This window comes from Leptonychotes weddellii, chromosome 1 (assembly GCF_054177405.1).
Source record: "Leptonychotes weddellii isolate Sample4059 chromosome 1, ASM5417740v2, whole genome shotgun sequence".
Lineage (NCBI taxonomy): Eukaryota > Metazoa > Chordata > Mammalia > Carnivora > Phocidae > Leptonychotes > Leptonychotes weddellii.
The window spans coordinates 116,320,934-116,345,427 of NC_138369.1; the positions used below are offsets into that span (position 1 = coordinate 116,320,934).

Consider the following 24,494-nt stretch of genomic DNA (forward strand, 5'->3'; position numbering starts at 1 on the left):
CAAGTGTGAGAACTTTTAATACACTAATAGCCTTAGGCCTCAAATCCTGGAGAGCTTATTAGTGCTCATTAGGGCCCATATAGTAAGTCCTCACTGTCTCCTTTGAGCGTTGTGTACGCTATAATATTCTTTTCATACTGTTTTCGGTTATTTTCCCCATACACTTCCTCAAAAGTACTCACTTTTCTCTTGCAAGCTCTTTCTCCTTGCCTAGCTCTTCCATTTTACAAAGTAAATAATCTTACCCACTCCCACACACTGCCATACTTTTAATCGCTGCTAATACTCGAGTGTACTTTTATGCTTCTACTTACTCTCCAGAACACTATGACAAACCTACTCCGAGTGCTAATTAGGACCAAATTGAGCATACATCAGCAGCCCTTTAACTGTTCTCTTTGAAACGGTTCCAGTTAGTCCTTTTAAATAAACTTCAGAAAAGAACTCAAATTAACTTGCTTCTTAATGTCCTATGGTTCAGACATTGGATTTTCTTTTTCCCCATAGTGACTTCTGGTTAGCAATCAAAGAGCCGCTTTCTTACATTATGATTTAAACTCGAGCCCCTGGGAGTGAAAAGATTCAATCATTTCTTCAAAATCCATGACTATTTTTTATCTTTACATTTTCAACTTCCCCCGAGATGTGTTTTCTTCTCATTAAAGCCACCTCTTGTTCCATTTGGTTTGTCCTTTGAGGGTGATATTTCTCACGAAGAGTCTAAGGGAAGTCTAAGATGGGAACTGTTCTGTAGGGGTTAAATCACTCATACAGTCTGGACCAGCTACATGATTTGTGGGCTCCAGGGCAAAACGAAAATGCAGAGATCTTTGCTTATAAAAAAAAAAAAGAAGTATTAAGAATTTCCAAACAGCAACAACAGGACATTATCCAAATGTGGAGCCCTTTTCAACACACTGGGCAATGCAACTGCGCAGGTCACACACCCATGAAGTCCTACACCTAATCACCATTTGTGGCCATACCAATCGACAGTCTTGTCCACTTTGCATCTTCATCATGGGCCTCACTTTATAAAAGAAATAGATGCCTTTGATCATCTCTGTAATAGATTCCTATTGTATATGAAACTTGTAATCTCTTTGGCAACTTTTAGTAACTCAGTTATTTTACTTTTGTAAAAAGTGAATTCTCTGACCCCCTTTATTTGAGTCAGTGCCTGCCTTGGCTTTGGGTTGTAAGATTAATTGGGACATTTCAGGGAAGTCGAATGCTCCAGTAGTCATACTTTAATGATGGCATGAAACCAGAAATTGCGTTCATTGCAGTTTCACTTGTTAACACAAGTATATTAATAGTGTTCAGAGCTTTTAAAGTCCAGAAACACTAGAAAGGCATAAACATGAGAGAGTCTGCAGTCTGGTAAAACCTTGGAAGAATTTCATGCATGTTTGGGGGCAACCTACGGTATCTCAATTGATTATAAAATATATTTAATGCTAAATTTGATGGCATCATTACAGTGCCTTGTGTTCTTACATGCATATTTTCAGACCTTCTCCTCCTCCACCTGGGCTAGCCACCACTTAGCCCTGCAGGAAGCTGAGTTTCTATGCTTATCTGCTAGGCTAGGGGAGAGCGAGCGGTGTTGATTTTGCTGTATGTGGCCAATTATCTTGACCTTTATGATAGATCAAGCCGTGGAGGGACCAGGAAGCCGAGTCTCCCTCCCATTTACATCTCCTTCGAGGGAGCACAGCACATTGCAGTCATGTCAGTTTGTGGCCTTATATTTCACTCCCCAGCAATGCACATCTTGAGACACTGTGATTAGCATCCCTAATTCCTAAAAATTGACTTGCCTTGTTATAACTAGAGAGCTGTCGCCTAAAATACTTCACCTACTGTTCGAAAGGGTATTATTTTAGTGCCCTGGGGATAGGAAAAGTTTTCAACCCACCAGTGTAGGGATTGGTTTTAATTTAAAGTATTTGAAGTGTTTTAGATAACTTAGCTAAGAGTGATCCAAGTTCAGTGGCCTCCCAAGAATCTTTTAAAATGTGCTCCAAGTCCGTATCTGACAACAATGTGTGGAAATGCCTACATTCTGTATGTATTTGGACATCAAGATCTACTTCCTTTATCTGTCAGAGAAATTAAGGCACCTTCTGTATCAACCAACACAGAGGGTGACTTCGTTTGGGTAAATAGCTTTTTCTTTGAATAGGATTTCTGACTGAATCATATAGAATTAATCATATGTCTATTGAATAGCATGTGCACTTTCCCTTGTTTTTCATATCCCCCTCCACTAAGCAAATAAAGGCATTTCTCTTTTTATTGATTGGGGTATTCATAATTGCCTGTGTAATTTTAGAGAGATACATAATTTTGTGATTCACTTCGAGTCAGGTAAAGGTTATATCTCCATGAGACTAAAAGACCATCATCTCTTCAAATGATCTCTATTCACCAGCTTCTTGAACCACTGACTGACTTAACCAGTCCAATCAGTTTATGTGTTTAGACATAGTCTGAGTCAAGCAGCTAGTATGGACAGGTTTTACATTTTTTTAAAAAATCATTGCATTAGCTGTTCCATTCTTTTAACAGCGTTGACTAAACTAATTGTACTTTTCAATGGTAATTCAGAGGTAGTATATTTTGTTTCATTTATGAACATGTGCAATGAAGCTGCATGTCCAGGACATATGAGGAAAACATGTATTTTCATTTTTCTTCATGGTCTTCACCTGGACAGAAAAGAGTAACATACTGTCCCCTCCATAGCAACCGCCTTGATGAGAGCTGGGATCCGAGAGTCTCCATCCCATTCATGACTCTGACTCCCTTTCTCCAGTCTCATTTTCAGAGAGAGAAACTGAGACATAGAAAAGACACAACTATCTTAGGAAGTCTAACAAATAGTTTGGTTGCTCACAAAACAGCTGCGTGGGTATTCAGCCTCATCCAACAGTTACTCTGCCATTTATTGCTTGAATGCCAGGCTACTATCTTCGTGCTGTTTCTCAACTCTTTACCATTTCATGTGAAGTGGAGCTCTTAGGTGATACACTTAAAAGAAGTCAGTCATGGTTTTGGCATGTTCAAGTCATACAGTTACTAGTCTTTCTCCATAGACCTGTAACAGGTGTATGTTGATAGATGAGCAATAAACTACATAAAGCCAGGTACTCAAAGGGGCAGTTATTGTGGTTGCATTACTTGGTGTTTGGTTGAAGAAGAGAGCTCTTAGTAAGACCCTGAACTGTTGAAAAAGAACACAGCAGTGAAGTCGAAGTAGTGAGTGGTAGCTCACTGCATGAATGTAATAATTATAAAAAATTGTAGAGCAGGGTTTCTCAGCTTCAGGACTATTGGCATTTGAGACTGAATAATTCTTTGTTGTGAGGTGCTGGTCTGTGCAATATGGGGTATTTAGCAGCATCCCTGGCTTCTACCTAATAGATGCCAGTAGTCCACTCTCTCCCAGTTGTAACAACTAAAAATGTCTCCAGACATTGCCAAAACCTTCGGAGGGGCAAAACTGCTTTCACTTGAGAACCAGTGATATATGCTTCCGATTTTAAAAGCACTTTGATCTCAACAACAACTTTGTTAGGTTTGTTTGTTTTTTTTAATCTCTATTGTACAAAAGAGGAAACTGAGGCTCAGCAAAGTAAAATGACTTGCCTGAGATCTCATAAGTAGTATATGGGGGGATGAAATTCAAACTCAGACAGGTCTTCTGAGGCCTTATCAAGGGTCTTTTCATCACACCAGTAAAGAAAGATATTGTATCATTCTGAATCGGATTACCTCTACTTCCCTCCTCTGCTTATTCTTCTATTTGAGTTTCCTGGGCTTTACATTAACAGAATTGAGCCAAAACAATTCTCAGTGTCCCGAGGGGCACTCAATGTTCAGTCCTTCAGTAAGACATATTTCTCAATAGCCCCAACATTTGATATGCTGACAAGAGCAAATCAGATTACTATTGAGAGCTGTAGAATTTTTCTACAGCTAATCTAATCATCTTAGATTTCAGGAAGATTAAGGAATATTTTTACTTATTAAGGTTGTAGATCTAAATTTCTCTTCAACTTAAAATTTCTTAATGCTTCAACTCTACATTAACAATTCACACTCAAAAGTTGGTTGATTAAAAAATGGATTTACAGAGGCGCCTGGGTGGCTCAGTCAGTTGAGTGTCTGACTCTTGGTTTCGGCTCAGGTCATGATCTCCGGGTCTTGGGATCAAGCCCGAGACTGCTATGGGCTCAGGGCTCAGTGCGAGTCTGCTTATCCCTCTTCCTCACTCTCTGCTCCTCCCCAGCTCATGCTCATGCTCTCTCTCTGTCTCTTTCTCTCATAAATAAATGCGATCTTTTAAAAAAATGGATTTACTTTTTTGGTTCAAAATTTCTGGGAAGTCAAGAAAAGAAAACTTTAGGGACGCCTGGGTGGCTCAGTTGGTTAAGCGGCTGCCTTCGGCTCAGGTCATGATCCCAGGGTCCTGGGATCGAGTCCCACATCGGGCTCCTTGCTCAGCAGGGAGCCTGCTTCTCCCTCTCTCTCCCTCTGCTTGTGCTCTCTCTGTCAAATAAATAAAATCTTTAAAAAAAAAAAAAAAGAAAATTACTATTCTTATAAAAAAAAAAAGAAAAGAAAACTTTAAAAGTATCCTCAAATGTGAATGAAGAAATGCCTTTAAGAATCAACTTTAAATTGGTCTGTGTTGGGGTGCCTGGGTGACTCAGTTGCTTGAGTGTCTGAATCTTGATTTTGGCTGAGATCATAACCTCAGGGTCCGAGATCAAGTCCTTCTTTGACCTCCCACTCATTGGGGGGTATACTGAGGAGATGCTCTCTCTCCCTCTGCCCCTCCCCGCCCCTGTTTGCACATGCTCTGTCTCTTTAAAATAAATAAGTCTTAAAATAAGTAAGTTCAATGATTCATTAGTTCAGTATAACACCAAGTGCACATGATGTCACATGCCCTCTTTATTGCTCATCACCCAGTTACCCCACCCCCTCACCCACTTCCCTTTCTGCAACCCTCAGTTTGTTTCTGGGAGTCAAGAGTCTCATATTGAACATTATATCAAAAACTAATGTATGGACTATACCTTGGCTAATTTAATTTAAATTAAAAAAAACTATAAATAAAGTAAGTAAAATAAATAAATAAATAGGTCTGTGTTGGCACATTAAGACGTATTTCATTACCAGTGAGTGCCAAGGCTAATATTGAAATATTTGTGCTTTACCAAAACGAAACATTGTCCCTGCTCATCAGGAGCCTGCTTCTCCCTCTCCCTCTACCGCTCCCACTGCTTGTGCTTGCTCTTGCTCTCTCTCTCTGTGAAATAAATAAATAAAATCTTTTTTAAAAAATAAAGAAATATAGTTTGTGTTAGCATATGCTATGGAATTGTAAACTCCTTGTGATCAAGGTGCATTTCTTTTCTTTATAATTCTTTATAAATCATATTTTTGTAATTATAAAAAGTAATATCTGTTTAATTTAAGCAATTTAGGAAATATAGATAAACAAAGGCTAAAAATAAAAATTACTGGCATTCCCTCCACCCAGATATGCTACTGTAAATATTGCAGTATATATCCTTTCAGATTTTTTCTGTACATATTTATTCTATACTTTTAAAAAGTACTATCATGTTATACCTAATGGTTTATAACCTGTATTTTATAACTTAACACATTTAGAACATATTTCTGTGTCATTAAATATTCTTTACAACATAATTTTTAATAGAACATGATTTCCTTCATTTGAGCATATTATGCTGTAGTCAACCAGTCTCCTTATTTTCTTGACATTGACATTGTTTCAGTTCCTACCATTATGAACAGGTTTGTATTTCTACATATCTGTGATTGCTTGCTTAGGTTAAATTCCTAGGAGTGGAATTACTATGTTAAAAGTATGAAATGTGAAGGTTTTTCATTCATATTGTAAAATTGCTCTCAGAAAGGTACTATCAATTTGCACTTCCACCAGAAGTAGAGAACTGATTTCCTGGCACCCTCACCATCACTGCTGTCACCAAAAATAAAAAAGCCAGATTGATAGATGAAGAATAGTGCTTCATTATTGCTTTGAACATGCATTTCATTGACTACTACTGAAGAGGAACTTTTTCTAAGATATATTTTTTTTCATTGGATAATTGATTTCCTATTCTTGCCCTTTGTTCATTTTCCTCCATGTTAGTCTGTTTCTCATTGATTTGCAAGAGCTCTTTTTATATTAAGAATATTACATGAAGGCCCATTTCTTATACTTTGTAGCTTCTACAATGTCTACTAACGAGATAGGCAAATGGTGATATTTCTTTATAGGAGAATTTTACACTGTGCCTTGATTAAATCAATCACATGTATTCCTTTGGTTAAAATAACATGCAAATCACATTATTTCTCTTTACTGCCTTTCACTTTAAGCACTAAATGTGATCATTTCAGTGTTTCAGGGGACAAAAATAGTCCAAGGCTCATAGAAGAAATGTAAAGGAATTAGAACTACTTAACAAAACGAAGCCAAAAAAAGTGGGGTGGGGGTGGGGAGCAGCAATGACAATACACTTTCAAAATTCTACAAGGCAGAATCACTAATCTTCGATGAGGTCAGGCTGTGGAGAGAGAACTTAAATTGAAACAGGAAAATGTGGTTTGGGGAGAACACTTTTGAAGAGGATGAATGATTTAAGCACTGAGCTGGGTTCCTCTAGGTAATGATAATGTGTCCTTTCTTACAATTTTCTAACAAGAGCAACTAGAGGAGGGTAGAGAGAAGGTCTTTCATTTTTGTGCCAGCAGTGGCTGGATGCATCTGAGCCCAGTGGGGATGATGGAGGACAGTGCCTCCTGCTTATGGAAGGCCTCCAGTGGACTAACAAATGCAACCACAGAGCTGGCCTGACAGGTCAGAGAGAAGGGAACTCGAGTGCCCCAGTACCAGGTCATGCCACCCAGAGTGCACTGCAAATTGACAATTTTATAAATATAATTATTATATGGGCAGTCATATGACATTGTATTTTGTGTGTGTTTATAGCACTAATGTGTTGGGCATTAATGCTGTGTCACATTTTAAGTGCTATATTTTATTTTATTTATTTTATTTATTTTAAAAGATTTTATTTATTTATTTGAGAGAGAGAGAGAATGAGAGACAGAGAGCATGAGAGGGAGGAGGGTCAGAGGGAGAAGCAGACTCCCTGCTGAGCAGGGAGCCCGATGCGGGACTCGATCCTGGGACTCCAGGATCATGACCCGAGCCGAAGGCAGTCGCTTAACCAACTGAGCCACCCAGGTGCCCTAAGTGCTATATTTTAGACATAAAACAACTTTGGTAACTCTGCTTTAAAGCATTTTAACAAACCAGGAGTCTCAAAATATGAAAGAGCCTGGGCTTTGTCCGACCTCTCAGAGGCATTTATCATGGATTAACAAATTGGAAATGCTGAAAATCCCCTTATAGGGTTTGCCGATTTGCAGATTATTTACCTGGATATGTAATTGAGCAGTACTGTGACTGGCCTGCTAGTTGTGATTATGGGGGCCTCCCAGGGGATCATATTAATACCCAAATTACTTAGCTTTTTATTAATCAATTATGGGCTGCTTTATTTAGGGGATGCTGGGAGTTTACTACAGTAGAGAATGCACTGGGGCTTTAAAATTTCTTATTAAATCTTCTGAAGTTTTTTTTCCCAAAATGTGATTAATAACATGATAAGAAAGCAAAGTATACCATTTGTAATTCTAAAAGAAAATTACAGGTAACTTAACTCCAAAAGCAGTAATAATTAGAATAGCAAGAGATACTGAGATAGAGTAAATTAAATCCTTTGGGCATCTTGTGGTTATTTTGGAAAAATCATTACCTGCTTTAATCATTTGGATTATATGTGCTGGGAATGCACTGGTGATTAAGGGTTTGATAGATGTATAATTTGACTCTGGATGTCAACAGGATCACAACTCTAGATAGTAAATATTGCCAGTTACTGATGATGCCTGCATAATAAAGTGGACAAAATCTTACAAGTTGTGACTTGGACCTCATCAATATATTTATGCTAATAAACTCCTTGGTGGGAAGGAACATCCTTGATTTCTCTTTGGGAGTTTATTTAATTTTTTCTCTTTTATTTTTATTTTTTCAATTCCTTCTTTCTAGTCCAAATGGACTAAGATATAGAACATTCAAACTGGTATTTTTGTTTGCCCATTTGTTTGCTTTAAAAAGATTAGTCTTTCCTGTTGGTTAATCTCAATGTAACAGGAAAATAGTGCATTGGTCCAGTAGTTAATATGACTTCGTGAAGTTAACAGTGTAACTGCGTACTGATTAGACTATCCAAGACACAGCAAAGGTAAAGCCTGCTCCTGAAGAGAAAGGCAGAGGGACTCATTCATGTAATAGATATGCTTTGAGCTAATATGTGCCAGACATGGTACCAGATGCCCTGGCTGTGCCCTCTTACCTATTATATGACCAACACCAAAACGTTGCCAAATTCAACTCTGTCTTCACTGGGAAGCTGCAAGTTCAGGAATGCCTTTGTTGGGTTGAAGTTAATTAAAATGAAGTGGATGACCAAAAATTTTTTCTCATATAAATTTCCAAAACCTTAAGACCTATTAGAAAAACAATGTTGAGCCTTGTGGAAGATGAAACTATCTTAAAATAAACCAGTATTTTCAAAGCTTTGTTGTTTATAGTAGAGCTGTTATAGTTTTACAGTAGAAAAACGACTTGCTTTTTACCTCCTAGAAAAAAATGACTAAAGTGGAAAAATGTGATGATATATTTAGCAGAGAAAATGTAAACTTTGGATTTATCAGAAATTTGGGGAAATGAAGCTGAGGAGTAGAGCAGCTATACTCAGTTATCTATTCCAGTGGTCAGCAACTAGAAGCAAGTACAGCAACAATATCAAATAATACATATAAAAAACAGACAGGATCTGACCCATCACTTGCATGACTCAGCCTCGTTCACCTCACCCTAGTCCAGGCCTGAGCAACATGTTTCCAGCCCAGTAACCTCTGGCAACCCTTCTGTCCCCCTCCTTTGACAAATGAGGATTGTGTTGGGTGGAGTGTCAGGGACCTGGGATGGATGGGAACTTAACTGCCTATAGATGCAATATGTTCCTATGCAGGGGAATACTGAAATCGGGGTCCTAAGAGAATGGTAGGTCAGAATCAGAATAAAGAATCCATACTGGGTCATTTTTCCAAATGGAACTGAAGGTAGAAAGGCAGCCAAAATATAAAGTTAAAGAGACAGAGATAAATGTTACAGCTGAATGAGGATGTGGGGAGATGAGCCTGCAATAATTCCTGAGTCATCTGTGGACATCTGCATGGTCTTTTCTTATCCATTTTCCACAGCTGCTTTGAGAACTCCAGGATCTTTGAAAGTGATGGCTGGAGGCAAACCATTTCTGTGTTTTGGCATTTCTAGTCATCTGACGATACACACAGCCAAACCTCTGTACTTTCCTCCATTATCACCAACCTTATGCTACCTTTACTTTAGTCTTGAGGCAAGTAAGCTCCAGCTACCGGCCATGTGCTCTCCCTTCTTGGCATGAGGGACCCAGTGAGGAAGACACTCACAACTGGGTTGAGAATGGCCTCTTAGTAGTGTCCTGCGCTTCATGAGGCCATTTCATACCTGAGGCTCAAAAAGGCTGAGTGAATTACCCAAAGAACTGGTAGAATTGTGACCAAGTCCAACATAGGTCGGTTGTTAAGGGGCAGTTTGAAACCCTGTTGGAAAATCAACAAGATTGGCAGCCTCCAGAACAACTCAAAACTATCTCTCCTATGAATTTCCAAACCTACCTGACTCCAAACCTGAGGCTTTTTCTTCTGAGCATGAAAACTCAAGTAAAAACCCCATCAAGGAAATTCCACTCAGAAGAGTCTTAGCATACATCTTGCTACACCACCATCACCACCAAATTCATAGGGGCACATTTCCCAAAGATAGTTTGTCTAACGAGCTAATCAATCAGAAAACAAAAGCCCCTTCTGGACGTTTCCATTGTTAGGAGGTTTTCTGCTTTTTGTGATGAAAACTGAGGAAGTTACTACTCTAGAATCCAAATCCACCTTGTTCAATTTCTACATAAAAGGTTGGGTGGAAGGTGTGAGAGAAAGAAGAAAAAGAAGGAATGTTTTTTATACTTGCATTTGTTTAATTTCTCAGGAGACTGGTATTAATAGACTATACTTTTAGGAGAAGTAAATTAACTTTATACAATGTTTAAGGAATATTGTATATGTAGGATCAAATGAGGGGAAAGGATAGTTTTGCCAAAGGCAACTGTTATCAAGGTTCTGAAATTAATTGGATGCTTTAATTGAGGTAGATTACTAGCTAATGCTTGCTTGAATACAGTAATTCTCCTATTAAATTATCTTTGAATAATTACCTGAAATTTCTCAGCTGCAGGGACTGATGGCTATTTAATTGCACAGTGATGTTGCTATATAATTACTTAACAAGGTGTCCTGTAATAGTTTAATTCCCTTTTTACTGAAAAAAAGTGGATGATAAAGTAACTACAAATACCTCTTTCATAAAAAATAAATCACTGTAGATTTTTTACTTCAGATGATTTGATATTTGAAAGTAAATGAAATTATTTCTAAATTTGTGATTTGTAATTCAAGGATTGATGATTTTTTAAATAGAGTAGAGCCTCTCTAACACATAATACATTAGATAACATTTCAAAGGGTTGGAATTGTCATTTTTAATTTTTGCTTATCATGAGCATTTTATGTCTCATTATTAAATGCCAAGAAACCACACCTTTCTCTTCATTTTTCTTTCATATTTTATCTAAGATTTTCAAATTAAGCATGTAGTCATTAAATGAATAATTAAATATTATTTAAATGTGGCCATACATCATGTGACAATGGTATGACAGAAAATTAAATGAATTGCTTGAAATTATTTGGAAAACAATCTTTAGGCAGTTTTCACCAAGACATTAATTTATTAGCGTTTAGAGTATTGCTACAAACATTATTAGAATATCAACAACAAAGATCATGTGACTCTTCTCAGGTTAATCTAATTGACCTCTACAGTAATCTTAATCAGATATTAAAGTCAAAAACAAAGGACAATATATTTTGACAATTTTTTTTGTGTGTAGGTTGGTGATATAAAAACTACTAAAATCTGAGGAAAACACAGCTGATTGGGGTTTGGACTGAAAAAGCAAATTAACTTTAGTGCATTGCCAGTCTTAGCACATTTATATTTCCAGAATTCGTCCCAATGATTTAACAACATATACCCGACCTGAATGCCAGAACAATGTGCTGGTTAAGACAATGCCAACAATTTATTGGCCCCAAACTAGAAGTGAACCATGTGTTGAGGGGCACCTGGATGGTTCAGTCAGTTAAGCGTCCAACTCTTGATTTCAGCTCAGGTCATGATCTCAGGGTCCTGAGATCGAGTCCTGCGTTGGGCTGGGTGTGAAGCCTGCTTAAGATTCTCTCTTTCCCTCTCTCTTTGACCTTCCCCCTCCTGAAACCCCCCCCCCCCATTTTGGTAAGTTAAGAGAAGGGGTCACATTAACAAGATGAAGTTCAACAGATTCAGGAAATTTCATTCACATAGAGAGAGGATGGACAGGAATAATCTATCCCCAGTACGGCAGAAACAGCACTGAGTCATTGTGGAAACTTAGCTAAATATCAGTCTTCACATTAGACCATATTTTCTAAGAAAACTGAATACTGAAATACACAGAAATTTTGCCATCCTGGTTATTGGTTGGTACTGAACTGGTGATGCCAAAGTCAGTTCTCAATTTTGTGTTTAAATCACAGTTCACAGGTATAATATACGGATTACACAGTTTAAAAGGCAATAAACCCTTCATTATCTGTGAATTATTTGTCCTGGCTCCAGTATGAAGAGTTTCATTCTACTTATAATAAAGTTTTTGGATCAGATGAAAATATGGCACAGAATACCCCTTGTGATTATTGTGTAAGCAATATAAGAAATACAGGTGATCCATACTTTGATGAAATTATCTTCATATTTTGTTAAAGCTCTAGATGGACTCATTGCCTAAGAAGTACACCACATAATGTACGCTTTGACTTGAGATTTTCCTTCCTGCAAGGAAATCTAACAACCTCACCCTATGGAAGTAGTGTCATGATGGAGCAGTGAGCGGAAACTGTACAACAGCCACTGTGTCTTTGAGATCTTTAAGATTGAAATGGCGCCTTGAAATTCTGTTGAATGAGGAAACCGAGCCCAGGTGTTTGGTCATTTTGGTCCTTTGGCCTCTTAGCAGCATTTCAAAACCTAGGCCACACAGAAGGCAGTTGCTACAGTCTGATAGGAGAAGGAATGAAGTGATGCAGTGTGAGGGATGGTTGATGGCCCATCAGGAGTGGTGGGGATGGAAGGGAGGAGATGCAGGACACCAAGGGATGTGCTTGGTGATCCCCAAAAGATTCTGTACCCCATGATGCAATCCTTCAGTTGCCTGTGAATATTGCACTTGGGGCAACTCTTCTGTGATCCACATCACTCTTATATCCTTCTGGTTTGGAGGAGAGGATGCCAAGAGGCAACATGATTCTGCTTTGAACATGTGAGTGAAAGGGAAAATGGTAAAGTACGGTTTCTAGGAAACTCTCTCCCTCCACAAATGCAGACCCTTGGCCAAGCCTGTGGTGTGCTTGTGTATCTGGCAGACCCTCCTGGGCCGCTGTCCTCCTGGCATGCAGGGATGAGATAGTCATGGCACAAGATAACCCTCCTGACACAGTGGACCCATTTGCACCAGGTACACTCCAGTGAGCTTTCGCTCTTAAATAATAGTACTGTGACAATAAGAAGAAATAGCCTCAGAGGTTTCCTGTAGATACCAGTTTATTTCTCCAAGCAACAATTGTGGATAAATATTTTTATTTTTTCATTTAGGAAACATATCATGTGCTTCACCAGGAAATACAGTACCATTATCTTTTTTTTTAAGGTATTAATTTGGTTTCTTTAAAATTAGAGCTCTGTTCCAATCACATGATTTAATCAGTGGGCATGGTACTCTAATACCACTGTTGTGCTTGACTTCAGAATCAACTATGTTCATTTTTAAAAATAGAAGTGGTCCTTGAACAAAATGAATAGTCTGATTTATTAAGAATGGACTTCATTTTCTTGTATGGCTTTTCCTCAAATGGAAATATGTATCTCAGAAATAATTATAGAGGAAATCTTCCCTCAATTCACATATCCGCTCACCCCTAAAATAAAATAAAATGAAATTTCTTCATGTGGTTCCAAAAGGAAGGAGACATCATCTCTGTTCCTTGTCTTAATAATGCATCTTCTGCCAAAAGACAAATGTCAAATGAAATAGACAAGACAAAACAGAAACGTCTTTATTAGGAGCAAGCCGCTTTGAACTGCTCGGTGTGGCTGTGTGTTTACTGTAGTGTCACTCACTGTTCAGTGACTCAGATCAATTCTTCATTGGGATTCACGTTTTCAGTGTAAATGGGAGACCACAATTAGGTCGAATTTTGATCAATCTTCCTGCCAACAGATCTGGAATCAAATTTTAAGCCTGATCTGAGCTCACGTTCTTCTTTTATTTCAGCACAAAAGCTTGGAACCACGGCATCATTGAAGCATCCTTGAAATCATTTGTGTTTCACTGGTGATGTGAGATATGGCAATTCTTTCTCTCCACAAACTAGAAGGGCTTTTTTCCCCACTTTCATCTAAGGGGAATTACTTAACCTTGTATGGCCTAGTTCTCATTGGCAGACTGAGGGTTTTAGACCATCATGAGTAGTTCCAAACTTTATCATGCTTAACAGTCACCTGGGAGCTTGATGAAAATGCCTTTTCCTAGGCTCCACCACCAGACACTCTGGTTCAGTAAGACTGGGGTAGAGCTCAAGCATCTGCATTTTTAACAGGTTCCCCCGATGACTTATCATATGTTGAGGAGTACAGTGTTTTTATGATCTCTGAAGTCCCTTCCAGATTCTAACTGATGCAATCAATTCAGGAAATCCTAAAGATCAAATGGAATTATGTATAAACTGGTTGCACAATACAGAGGAAAAAGTGTGTCAGGTAACAATAATATTAAACAGCTAGCATTGTTGAGCATTTCTTAAATTGAGGCGAGCCTTATTCTAAGGCCTTTATAAGTATTAACTCACTGATCCTCGAACAATACTCGGGGGGGGGGGAAAGTAACATTATTGTGTCCATTTCACAGATGTGGAAGCCTGAGGCCAGAGAGGTTAAGTCATTTACTTAAGATTAGATAGGCCCTGGAGAATGGGCAGGCACTTGCTAGGCTAAAAAGGACATTGTAGGTGGAGAGAGCAGAAGGAGCAAAGGCACAGATCTAGAAAAGTTCATGAATTATTTGACAATAGCAAGTATTCCTGTGCCTGAGGCCCAAGTGGCTTTGGGGAGTATGTGAAGAATGAGGAGGTATTTAGAGAGATTCTTATAATAAACCTTTGTATATGCATATAATGGAATATCATTTAGCCATTCAAATGATTTAGAAAAATATTTAATAACAGGAAAATGTTCACGATATAATGTTAAGTTTTGAAAACAAAGTTATTGAACAATGTAATTCCAGTTTTGTGAAAAATATGTAAAGGGGGGCACCCGGATGGCTCGGTGGGTTAAGCGTCCAACTCGTTGATCTTGACTCAGGTCATGATCTTGGGGTCGTGAGATCAAGCCCCACATCAGGCTCCATGCTGGGCATGAAGCCTGCTTAGGATTCTCTCTCTCCCTCTACCTCGGCCCCTCAGCCCCCTGCTAAAAATATATATATATGTAAAAAATATATATGAAACAGTGACAGGTTCTCACAGCAGATAGAGATAATGCTTGATTTTCATTTTCTTTATTTTTTAAAATTTTAGAGACAGAGAGAGAGATGGTGGGGGAGGGGCAGAGAGAGAGGGAGAGAGAATCTAGGCTCCACACTAGGTGACATGAGGCTCGATCTCACGACCCTGGGATCATGAACTGAGCCGAAATCAAGAGTCTGACACTTAACCGACCGAGCCACCCAGGCATCCCTTTCATTTTCTTTATATTGGTTCATGTTTTACAAATTTTTCTCTATGAAGCAGTATTATATTTTATTTTATAAAATAAGTGTAATAAAATATATTACTTAAATAGATTTGCAGTGTTAATTGAAGCAAAAAAGGTTGTCTAATAACCAAAGCATTTAATCAGGAAACCCCATTTCTGTGCCTTCCAGAGCTTAAGTTTCTAGTTTCCAAGGGCAAATGCTTCAATATCATTCCCAAATTTTTTGGGTTCTTTTCCCCCTGGGCACTCACCTGCATGGAAATTTAGGAAGATGATGTAGCTTAATGGTGTTTCCTCACGAACTATGCAAATTCATGATGGGGTACGAAGCCATAACGCAAGTGCATGTGCGGTGGGCTTAGGAATCTGTGGTGGTGGGTAGAGATGGTGGGGGAAATTAGAGTGTTTCCTCCTTCTCTTTTTTTTTTTTTTTTTAATATTTTTTTTTAAGATTTTATTTATTTATTTGAGAGAGAGAGAGAGAGAGAGAGAGAGCACAGAAGGGGGGAGCGGGAGAGGGAGAAGCAGACTCCCTGCCGAGCAGGTAGCCCGATGCGGGACTCGATCCCGGGACTCCAGGATCATGACCTGAGCCGAAGGCAGTCGCTTAACCAACTGAGCCACCCAGGCGCCCTCCTCCTTCTCTTTTGACCAAGCAATGTAGAAAGTAACCATGGCAGTGCCAGCAGCCATTTATTTAACTTCACAGGCCACATATGGCCAAGCAGAATCAACACTCACTGAAAAGACGGATTAAGAATTGTTCACAGAAGTAGCTTCCATTAAAGTGTGAAGAGCTTTGTTCAAGAGTAACTAGCACCTGAGGTCTAGCTAGATTCTGGAAGCATATGACAGTTGTTTGGATGAAGGAGTAATGATCTACTTAGAGGCAGTAGAATCTTTGGAGTTAGAGAGCCTGACGTTTGTCATTCTGGTGAAAGGATTCTGGGTGTTCTCTCTAGAGCTGCTCCATGGTGTTGGCCACGTGTAGGGAAATTAAAATGGCAAAGCCACATGGTGCTTACTGTGTGCTCCCCATGTTAACTTGCCATAGAATATTCACAGTCCCCCCTATGATGTGATGTAGGTTACATTACTATCCCCATTTACACGTGAATGAACGGAGACACAGAGAGGTTTAGAAACTTGTCGAAAGTCATATTGTCACCATTTCTTAGGGTCTTCTACATGCCAGGCACTAGTGTCATGCTGAAGCAGTGCGCTGTTAGTACTTTACAGATTTTTAACTCAAGCCTTACAGTCATCCTGAGAAGTATCAGTATGTCCATTTTTCTCACGAGGGAACTGGGGCTCGTGTTAAGAGAACATAAAGTACCTACAGGGAGGATCACCAGGTGGGGAGCAGCAATGCAGGTGGCCCCTGTTTACCCTGCCCTGGCTTCCCTTTCTTCCTGCTGCTTCCACCTCTCAGGCCCCCAAGATACTGTTGTTCCAGTCCTTAAAGGTGAGGTTCAAATACGGTCAAGGAAGACTCCCTTAAGTCACAGAGAAAAGGAATACAGATCTCCAGAGTCGGACATAAATAGTCGAATCCTGACTCTGCTACTTAATGGTGGTTTGATTTTGGAAGTTTTTTGATTTTCTCAAGGCCTCATTTTCCTCATCTGTCAAATGAAGATTCTAGTCACAGTGAGGATTAAAGGAGATCATTCTGATAAAGAAGTTACCAAAGGGTATTCAGTAAATAATAATAATAATAGTAATAATGGGAAGAATAAATGTAGGAAGCTCTGGTTTAAACAAAATTAAACCCCATTTTTGTTATAGGATTCTTCTGAGCCTTTAATAGCCAATATTGTCAGTGAAGCTGTAAGAGGACAGTGTAGCAGGCAAGTGTTTCTTATCCATTTGAGCATTTATTATTTTTTTCTGGGGACCCATTAAGTCCTACGGACTCTTTAGGAAAGCCTTTACTAGACAAAACCCTGGTTTTACCTTATTCAGAGAAGTTCTGTTAGCAAACAATAGGCTTCTATATGAGAGATCTTATAATAGAGGTAAAAAAAGTATATTCTAATATTTTCAAATTCACATATGCTACAAAAACCTAGGGCTTTAGGAAGAGTGGGATATGATTTTAATAATATTTGATATGAACTAAAATAGAATTGAATCTCTGCACAAAAAACAAAGCTACGTTTGCTAAAGGGCAGCAAGGGAGGAAGGAGAGAGCCTCTCCTAGGAGAATCAGGGAAGGGAGAGGAGGTGGGGAGCAGAGACCTGCTGGACAGATGCGTGCAGGGGTGGGGGCGCTCCAGGTTGTGGACGAAGCCTTTAAGTAAAGGTGGGAAATGTCCTTGGGGGAATGAACAAGGAGGGGGATCCTGAGGATGCCAAAAGGAGGGTCCCGAATTTGCTAAGCACCACCTTGTTTACCCTTAGCTGTTTCTGTGTAACCAGAGGCAGTGCCTGCAGGAATTTTAGTCCTACACAAGTGCACTTATTTGCAAGTCAATAGAAACAATACTAGTGAAAGTCAACACTGCTTTGAATGATTTGTAAGTTTCTTTAGAAACAAGGTTGTCTGTGTCCTAAGGGCAACTCCCAGGTGATTTCATAGTAGAAGTGGGGCTACGTGTTCTTTACAGTGGAACTGGCGTATAGTGGTTCCTGAAGTTCAGAAAGATTTTTGGGGGACCCTAAGGCCAGGTTGGCATAAACCCTGAGAAACGTTTAGTAGTGAACTCCAACTTCTTCTCATCAGCCTCCTCAATTCAACTCCTCTCAATAGCATCTAAGTTGGAAAACTCAGAACTATTCTTGACTTTTCCATCTCCCAAACCACACATCCAAAGAGTCATCAAGTATAGCTGATTTAAGTCCAATGTAGTATTTTGTTTTGTTGTTAAATTATTCAATACATGCATCCTCACAGAAAAAAATGACAAGCAGATGAATGGATAAAGAAGCAGAGGGGAAAATCACTCTTGATCACACTGTTCGTGTTTTCTGGTATTTTTTTCTTGAAATTTTCTATCAAGTTCTGCATACAACTTTGAATCCAGATTTTTTTTTTCAAGCCTACTCTTGACTCTCTTGCTCTCCCTCATTCACTACAATTTTATTTCAGAACTTCCCTCACCTGAAGTAAAGTGTTATCTGTCCCTAAAGACATAGGGGTGATCAGAACAAGCGTGAGCCCTGCTTTCATGGAACCCTCAAGCAATATGTATCAGTCTTTCCCCTTCTTTAACAGGAGGCTCATTCAGTTCAGACTCTTTTATGCCTTGCTTTTTTTCCCCTCTTAACATTGTATCTTGGAGATCATTTTATATTATTCCTCAATCTTTTTTACATTGTGTATTATTTCCTTGTATCCTTGCATCATATTATACCCAGCCCCTATTGATGGACATTTAAGGTGTTCCTAATGTTTGCTATTGCAAACAGTACTACAGTAAACAACCATATACATATGTCATTCCATACATGTGGGAGCGAGAACCTTAGGATAGATTCCTGGAAGTAGGGCCTTGGTAGAAATTGCCAGATTGCCCTCCACAGAGGTTTACCAAGTAACATTCCAGCAGCCACCTAGAAGAGTGCCAGTTTCCCAACCACCTTGAAACACTCTATTCTCCTTTGAAAACCACTTGGTGCCCTGGGGAAATCCCAAAGCTGATAGAACCAAAGGAGAAGTGAAGGTGAAGGATTCTTCCCCCCGACACACACACCGTCAGGCCACTGAGGAACTTTTCTTCATGGAGGTCTGGGTTTATTTTTAAGGTCCCTTTAGTCCTTAAAGAAAGAAAAAGAAAAAAAAAAAAACACCACAATGCGACGATATAGATGCCACAAAGAAGAACAGATTTCTTTCCTGTGCTTCCAACTAAACCAGCCACTTAAAAAGATACAGGGCGCCTTTCAGGGTTGTTGGAGCAGTAGGGGAACACATAGCTGATCTGCAATCAGATGGCCACTCGGGAGAGCAATCTGTGTGCTCTTACCCACAGAGCAGCCAATTTCAACTGGAACATATGCAGAGCCCATTTGCGGCTTCTTTGTGTGGTGGTTACACTCCCCGTCTTAGAGGCTGGGGCAGGTTAGGGGAGAGCGCCCATGTTGTACAACAGTGTATCTGAGCTGCCCTTTATGCCTACCTATTTCTTTCCCTGCTTTCACCCCTTTGTGTGTTTTTAATGGGGATAAGTGTGAGATGTGCTGGAGTGCAATCACATTGTGGTCTTAAAAGGATCTCTGATGATAGAAAATATGTCAATTTATTATTTCCCTCGGGATAGAGAAAAAAGTACAAAGGTTCAATGGATGATGAAGATAATACTTGTGCACTGTATAGCATTTTGCAACAAAAGATTTTAAGGTGATTTTCCTTTAAAAAAATATTTGAGTCCCATTTTGTAGGTGGGGAGACAAGAAGATTTCGTGGTAACTGAAATGTCCTGGTGGTGGGACCCTGCATAGAGTCAGCATCTCTATGATCCTTTCTGGGCTCTGTTCACTCCCTCTAGTGGAATTTGGTTCTTCACATCAGAGTTTTGTACAGCAGTAGCAAGCACTGTGCTATTGTGTGTGATCTTTTGGGGACCAGAGCCACAGTTTCATCGAATCTTCAACCGGATGGTTAGGTCTGTGATCAGAGCTGCCTCCTGTACCTACGGCTATAGTTTCCTTAAATAACAATTAGCCCCGCAGATCCTGGGCTGCTCTCGAATGCAGGAAGCGTTCTGGTGAGGCTCAGCAAGGAGGTGGCCGCTTGTTATTTGTCACGCAGGGTCATTCATAATGAATCAACAAAGCATTGACAATAGTTTTCTTGTAAACTGAACAAACCTTATAAATGGTGTGTGGTCTCCCCTCCCCCATGAATTAGTTCCTTTGTCCTGAAATGTATGGTTAGCACAGATATTCATTCTGCTCTGCTGAGAGAGTGGCAGAGTCCAGGGAGGCACCCCGAATGTACAAGACAAGTCGACATTTTACATTTTGGTGCTCTGTATTAGAGCTGGGAATATCTCATTTGTACCATGAAAGTGAGAGAAAAAACATTGGTGGAAAGCACAGAAAACTTTCTAGACTATCTGGGTGATCAATTTTAGGATATGAATGTGAGAGCTACTTCCTCTCTTTTATGTGTACAAGGATGAAAGCCTGTAGAAACAGTTTTTAAAATGCTTTGTATGGCTGCTTGAAATTCATTGTATGATTGCCTGTTTTTTAAAAACCCAAATAAGGAAGGCTAAAGTACTTAGAAGGAAACTAATTGCTTTAAGCTTTTCCTCCTCAGTGTATGCTCTTCTCTGCTGTTATATAATCTTGGATATGAAGTAACTGAATGAAAGAACCAGTGTCTTACTTAAAGTAAATGGACAAACATCATTTGCTGCGGGCATCTTCTTTGACTCCTGAGGAAGGGGAGGAAGATATTTCATAGTTAAAACTACCGTAACTTTGAGTTCATAATATCAACCTTATTATCAAAACACTGAAACAAAAATTCACAGAATTGAAAAGAGCAAATCTATGTGGAGGGAGGTTTTTAAAATCTTGAAATGTTCAAGTATTGCTGCTTGTCTTTATAAAAGGCAAATTATGATGGCATAATTTCTGACATGTTGTTACCAGACAGACTGTGTGTTGGAATGTATATTAGATCAAATTGATAGATTGCTACATGAAAAGAACTGCAATATTCAAAGTTGACTTCACAGGTAGAATTATTTACAGAACTATACCACATTCATACTGTCTATTTCATTTCAGATATAATTTTACTTAATGGTAAATTTTTATTCAAACGTATGAATGTGGTTGTCTTTTTAAAAAAGAAATGCCAAAATCATTGCTAACACATGAAAACAAGTCAATGATTAAGATCACAGAAACCCATGTAATATGTATATTCAATCCAGAATTGTTTTAGGGTCAGTGTAGCCATAGAGTTTTCAAATAAATTATTTGAATATAAAAGTAGATTATGTATTTCCCCTGTGGCTGGCCAAATGTCTTTTCAACAAAGGGTAAAATAAGAAGGCTATTTTTTGTGTAAAAGAGTGATCTTTTTAGTCATGCTTGGCTGCCTTTTCAGGACTGTCTCCATTTATAATGAGATATTCTTGAACTCATTTGAACCAGAAAGTTTAGTAAATTTGTGGTACATTTTTACATGGAATATCATGATTTGTTTAAAATGATCAGGGCTAGAGCAAAGGGAGAGTAGATTAATGATTGTTTTGATTTCTAGATTATAATTTTGAGCTGACATTTAAATTGGACAAAATCTAGAATATTGAAAATATATATTTATTTACTTTATTTCATACTTCTTGTCAGTTCTAATTTCATCTTATTGTCTGCTTAAGCGTATACTTGCTATTCAAAGCTCAGTAAAATCTCAGTTGAAGCTGTCATAAAGACTGTTAGAACAGTAGTTTTTATAGTCGTATTTTTCACGTTCCTGACATTGCAAGGTGGTGATGGCCCTTCCAGAATAACGAGGAAAAGTGTTCCCTCTAAATTATGGCTCTGATTTTAAGTAGATTTGACTTACATGCAGATTTGTAAATATTAACTTTTTCCTTTTCTTTGTGGACATAGTAGAAAATTCTTGAGCACGGAAACATACATACACACACACACACACACATACACACAGGCAGTAGTGAAAGGATCTTTTTGGAAACTGAAAGTAAATTTTGACATGTTCATTAACATATGAAAACATGTTTGTGTCATTCTCTAGTGTTTAAACGTTCTCTATGTTTAATTATTTTTCTAATGTACCTGAAGGTCATTTTTTAAAAACTCTTAGGTATTTTTTGCGATCACAAGCAGAAAAATCAGCTAATAGATCTTACCCTGATATCGAAAATCAATTCTGTATTGTACTTAGTCCCAATCTTATTTCTCTAATTATACTTTGAAATGGACATATGACTTGTTTTACATTCGTATTTCTCTCAAACCCCCTATTTTCTCTTTAACTACTCTGCAACAAATGCCAATTTTTTTCTATTCTTTGGCCTTTCCCTGATTTTTACAGCAAATGATGTGTCATATCTCTCCTGAAATTGACCATTCTCTGCAGAAAAAGATTTTTTTTTTTTAGCCTGTGGTGTTACGCTGAAAAAGTCACCCAGCTAAAATGAGTTACTTCATTTCTAAATAAAAACAATAGTGTTTTCATGCCTGAACTTATTATTATTCTGAGAATGTACTAATTTGTTACATCCAAGATGACGGTTCGTTGGGTCTGTTAAAAGGGCAGTGTGCCAACTATAGCAGGGAAGTAAAAGGACTTCTTTCATGGGGAGTAGTGGGACAGAAAGTAGCCCGCAGTTCAGTGGGCATCAGGAGGCATACTGCCAGTGGAGTCATCCCAGTATCAGGGTTTCCTGTGTTGGGTTCTGAATCAAGCAAAAACTATGATTTCACTAAATGTCAGCCCGGGCAGCCAAATTTTCAAACCCACTATTGCTCTAAGGAGCAACTGATAAATGTTTTATCCCTGCAGGCACTGGCTGATGTGGCATGAAGGCTTTGAATGTGTGCGGTGCATTATTACTTTTGGCATTAAGCTTAGATAATTGTCTACTTACTCTGAGCCGGTAATAGCAAAATACAAGTGGAAGATATTTTTTTATAAAGTAAAACTGCAAAATAGATTTATCTATATTACTATGGATTTTTTTTCTTTTTTTACTACTGTTCTTCCCCTATTAAATTTGAATGATAATGAAGTTTGATTCTATACCTTTATTCGGCTCTAAACCAGGGTGGTCTCATAATTTTGTTTTACATGCATGACATTGCTTAAGGTCATTAGTTGTAAATCGTAGTATAAAAAGGCTGAAAATATATTCAGCACTTTGTAGTTTCCGAATACACATTTAAGAGCTGCTATGAAAAGTCGAGACCTACATGGCAGATTTTCTGGCACTGAATGGTCAATTTAGTGATGTAGATTAGTGAATCCAAACAGTAAGTGGAGAGAGACTATAATAATGCTTTGATATGTCCCTCTGTTGAAGCATATCCTGGCTGATCCATTTTCTGTTATTGTAATTTTTTTTCTTTGCCCTATGGCAAAATGCTGTCTACTTTCTTATGTTTTAAGAATACAACCCAGATAAAATGATCGGTTTTTATAAATAATTTTCATGTGCTTTGGTACCACTGAGCTAATAAATGAAAAACAGATTTGGATTGATGAATTTTATTTTGTTGGAGTAAAAAACTTTTAAAGGAAAGGACATTTGCTTTTTGTTCAACATGTATTGGTTGACTTTTCTTTCAATGCAAAGTTTTAATTCATGGTCCTTTGTATTTTAAAGAAGAGTGTACTTTAAATAACATTTAAACAGTAACCCGTTTAATGATGATAGTGATGATAATAATGTTATTTTATCTAAATTTTCGAATAGGTCTCACTCAAAATGTGACTGATCTTAACTAGGCGATTTGAGTCCTATTTCGTTTTTGTAACTATTCATGTTCCTAGGAAATGAAAACGAGGTCTGCCTTTTGTAATTTTTCACAGATTATGAATTTGATTTTCTTGACAGTTTGCTTCAAAATTAAGGGCTATATGTGTTCTTTTTCATCCCAAATGGAAACTGGCTGAATTTACAACGAAGACAACTGAAAATGGGAATTGTTTAAAAATAAAAACAAAAATACACCGTCGTAACAGATTTTAAATGAAGTAGATTATCAAGTGGACTGCTAATTTTGCCTTTCCAAAATGTTGGATATTTAACCCTCAGAATAATTAAATATTTGTAATAAAGCAGTTAATTCAAGCAGTTTATTGCTGTAATTTGCAAAAGTACATTGAGCTGCTTTCTTTTCAGCTCATTGATGGAGGAACAAACATTTCTTTAATAAGACTACAGCACATTCTAATTTTGTTGCAAAAGCTTAGATAAGGATCAGGCCCCCTCTGAATCACTGCATTGACCTATGACATTGAAAGTGCTGAAGCTCTTTGGCAAAAGAAGAGTTAGACAGTCATTATTATGCACAGGACTTTCCAGTTCTAAAGGGGCTCTGTGCTTTCTCTCAGATAGACTTTGTTTGTTGGAAATGAGAACTGTATTTTGGCAGCAAAGGACCAGAACTGAAGCTACTCTGCAGGCAGACTCATTATGACATAATCCTTCATTAATCTCATTCTCTATTAATAGATCATGCAGAAGTTTTGCTTTAGTTGATCATCTTCATCAAGGAGCCATGGAAAAGTATTACTGGTAAAAACTGCTCACCTCCGGTTTTAAGGCTGCCCGTTTATCTTCATCTTTATTAGTTGCAAAGATTAATGGTGAAAATAATCTCTTGGATTTTGTACAAATGACATATGAGCACCTAAAAATCTGATGTAACT

At 38.2% G+C, this 24,494-nt stretch overlaps 1 protein-coding gene across 1 annotated transcript in view; it reads left to right on the forward strand.

Moving 5' to 3' along the window:
* Window positions 1–24,494, forward strand: part of LOC115940224 (uncharacterized) — a 695,973-nt gene that overhangs the window by 364,219 nt on the left and 307,260 nt on the right. Inside the window, exon 5 of the mRNA XM_081830171.1 lies at window positions 24,298–24,360. The gene's annotated coding sequence lies outside the window, so the exon portion shown is untranslated. The remainder of the gene's footprint in view (window positions 1–24,297; window positions 24,361–24,494) is intronic.